Raw genomic sequence first — 3,829 nt, forward strand, 5'->3', positions numbered from 1 at the left:
TTGTGCGGGGAGAGGGGTGCAACAATGAATGAATGGAATCCCAAAATCTCTGTAGATGTTCATTGAAATGAAAAATAAACAACCTAAATTTAAAAAAAAATATATAGGATTGCTATATTTCTCAGATGACTCAATGGCATATAACAATAACATACTATGACTCCTGGAAGCAGGAGTGGCATCCACTTCCTAGATAACATGCCTCCAGAAACTCTGTGAACTTTGATAAATGTCGATAGTTGTAGAAGGGCTTCAGGCCCTTTGTTCACAGGGTCTCTATGAGTCGTGCTTGACTCAAAGGCAATCAACAACACATTAAAAAAAAAGACAGGAAAAGTTTACAATAAAGACAAGTTTGGTAGTATATTTCATGAGGTAAATATACTTGAACATTTAACTAATTGTCTTTGAGGGACAAGATTGGAAAATTTCCACATCCCTATTTCAAAACTTAATTAAGATCCACACTGATAAAATGTTAGACAGACCAATCTAGAAATAAAATCTTCCATATATGGGCAATTGATTTTTTATCAGTGCATTGAGGGAAAGAATACTCTACAAGGTACGAGGACAGTGGAATATCCGTAAGTCAAACTGCGATTGAGTCTGTGCCAAATCATCGTGACCTTTCACCAGGTTTCTGCACTGAGGATGGCAATCTTTCTCTCTCGAAGCTGCTGATAGATTCAAACTGTCTAAGAAGTACAACTTTTGCTTTAGCAGTGAAACATCTTACAGACCATACTGCGAAAGTTCCATATCCACATGTAGAAGAGTTACATTTACATTCATACAACACATCATATTAAAACATACATTCAAAATAGTTAAAAATCCTATATTTAAGGGCAAAAATGATTTTTATTATCTCAGAAAAAAAGATAAATGTAAATATTTATGATCACGGTTAGGCAGTGATTTCTTAGATATACCAAGTAAACAAATGATGAAGAGAAAAAATCAGATAAATGAAATTTCATAAAAATTAAAAATTTTGTGTTTCAGAGAATGCTGCCAAGAAAGTGAGGGTATACACTGAACGGGGAAAATATTTTCAAATCATGTATCTGATTAGGAAGTTGTCTTTGGAATACATACAGAAGACCCACAACTTAATAAAAAGATTGGGGGCCTCCAAACAAAGGCTGTTTGGATGCTAACCCACAGTTTGCCCCCCTGGCATTTCTAATCTACCAGTGGGCCTTCAGGAGAAAGATGGGCGATCTCCTCCTATGCAATGCTCAGCCTCCAAAAACTCACTGAGGGGTCAGCTAGGAGTCTGCTCTGACTTCATGGCAGTGAGTTCTGAGAATTTAAAAAGTGAGCAAAGAATCTAAATAAACATTTCTAAAGAAACAAACAAACAGATATTTAATAAATGCACAAAAACTTGCTCAATCTCCTTCATTATTCTTGCTTTTGTGTGTTGTCAGAACCGATTCATAGCTGACCCTCCAGTGGGTTTTCAGAGACCATAAACAGCACAAGAGAATACCTTTCTTCCCCCGCCCCTCCAGAAGCAGCTAGTGGATTCTATTTTTCTTTCTTTTTTTTTTTTAAGAACTTAATTCACTTTATTTGTTAAAGAAAATCCACTATGTGGTGGCCACAGCTGGAACCCGAGTCCTCTACACGGGGACTCTGGTGTGAGCCTTTACAAGATGGTCCATGAATTCCTGGTAGGGAGACTTAGTGAACACCATCTCTTTCCAGAGATCCGGGGTCACACAGCTGTAGGTCTTTGAGATGGCATCAAAGGTGGCCTTGGCGAAGTTGCCCAGGGTAGCTGTGCAGCCCCTGGCTGGGGTGTAACAGTCATCAGTTCCAGCCATCAGCAGCAGCTTCTTGGGCACAGAGGCTGAGACGATTCCAGTGCCTCGGGGTGCAGGGATTAGATGCACCAACACAGAGCCACAGCGCCCAGTCACCTTGCAGGGAACGGTGTGAGGCTTGCCAATCTGGTTCCCCCAGTAGCCACGCCGCACAGGAACAACGGAGAGCTTGCCTAGGATAATGGCCCCACGGATGGCAATAGCCACCTCCTTGGAGCAAGCACTTGATGCCCAAGCCAACATGGCCATTATAGTCTCCCATGGCGACAAAGGCCTTGAACCTGGCCCGCTGGCTGCACGTGTCTGCTTCTGCACTGGCATGATTTTCAATACTTATCCTTGAGGGACATCCCCAGGAAGAAGTCGATGATCTCAGACTCCTTGATGGGCAGGGAGAAGAGAGAAATCTCCTCCAATGATTTTATCTTCATGTCTTTCAGCAGGTGGCCGTTTGGTGACAGGGAGCCACTCCTTGTCCTCAGCTTTGCCTCCTCGAGCTCCGCGGCCCCTCCCACGTCCCCATCCATGGCCGCGGCTCTGACTCGGCAGACCACCACTGAAGCCTCGGTGGGCTCCCAACCCAGGGCCCCCAGGACCTCCGGGCCTCCCGCTGCACTGGCATCATCCGTCATTTGGTGTTTTCTCGGAGCAGCAGCAGCACAGCTAGTGGATTCTAACCTCATCTGTTTGTATTGGCAGCGAGTGCAACTCCTCACTGGACTATCAGAGCTCCCTTCTTGTCATCTCCCCCTTCTTTAGCACAAATAACTACAACGATAAAATTTGCTACTTAGTAAGGACCTATGAACGAGCACTGTCCCAAGCATCTTGCACTTGGTGGTTGTTGTTGCGAACTGTCTAGTTGGAACCGATCTATAGCTGACTCTCCAAGTGGATTTTCAAATGGAGTAAATTGCACGGGGCGGGGTGTGTGTGTGTTGGGAGACTGTCCATCTTTCTCTCGCAGAGCAACTGGCAGGATTTGAGCTGCAAATCTGCATTGGCAGCATATGAGCCAATGGTCATGAAGGAAGAAGTTCAAGCTGCACTGAAGGCACTAGCAAAGGATGAGGCCCCAGAAATCTATGGGATACCAAGTGACGTGTTTCAAATGACAGATGCAGCCCTGGATGTGCTCACCAGTCTGTGCTAGGAAATTTGGAGGAGCCCAGTTGCCCGGCCAACTGACTAGAAGAGATTGCTTGTTCCTATTCCCAAGATAGGTGATCCAAGAAAATGTGGAAACTATTGAACAATATCATGAGTATTACATGCAAGCACAATATTGCTAAAGATCATTAAAAAACAGTTAAAAGAGTATATAGACAGGGAAGTGCCAGACGTTCAAGTTGGGTTTAGAAGAGGCTATGACATCCTAGCTGAAAGCTAAGAATAATGGAGTAATGTCTATTTATGCTTTATTGACTATGCGAAGACATTTGGCCATATGTATCATAACAAGTTATTGATAATATTGTGAAGAATAGGAATCCTAGAGCACTTAATTGTGCTCACTGGAAACTTATACCTAAGATCAAGAGGCTGTTATATGAACAGATCAAGGGAACACGTTAGGGTTTAAAATTAGGAAAGGTGTGTGCCAGGGCTGTATCCTTTCTCCATACCTATTTAATATGTATGCTGAGCAGATTATTCAAGAAGGTGAACTCTATAAAGAAGAACATGGCATCAGGATTGGGGGAAGACTCATCAATAACTTCCATTATGTGGATGACACAACCTTGCTTGCTGAAAGTAGAGAGGACTTAAAGCTCTTGTTGCAGGAAGTTAAACACTGTAACCTGCAATATGGATTGCATCTCAACGTCAAGAAAGCAAAAATTGGGTGCTTTGCAGGGGCCGCCGCCTCAGCAGCACACTTGTCAGCTCAGCTTGCCTTCAGCCATGGTCAGTTCCATCGTGTACTTCAACATTGCCGTAGATGGCAAACCTTAAGGCTGCGTCTCCTTCTAGCTAGTTTCCAGATAAAAAGG

At 43.4% G+C, this 3,829-nt stretch overlaps 1 pseudogene; it reads right to left on the reverse strand.

The window, feature by feature from the left end:
- Positions 1 to 1,598: 1,598 nt before the first annotated feature.
- On the reverse strand, positions 1,599 to 2,467 carry LOC102849074 (annotated as a pseudogene).
- Between the last annotated feature and the right edge of the window lie 1,362 nt (positions 2,468 to 3,829).

Source organism: Elephantulus edwardii, unplaced genomic scaffold (genome assembly GCF_000299155.1).
Source record: "Elephantulus edwardii isolate Elephantulus edwardi_28Jun2011 unplaced genomic scaffold, EleEdw1.0 scaffold00058, whole genome shotgun sequence".
NCBI classification, from domain to species: Eukaryota; Metazoa; Chordata; class Mammalia; order Macroscelidea; family Macroscelididae; genus Elephantulus; species Elephantulus edwardii.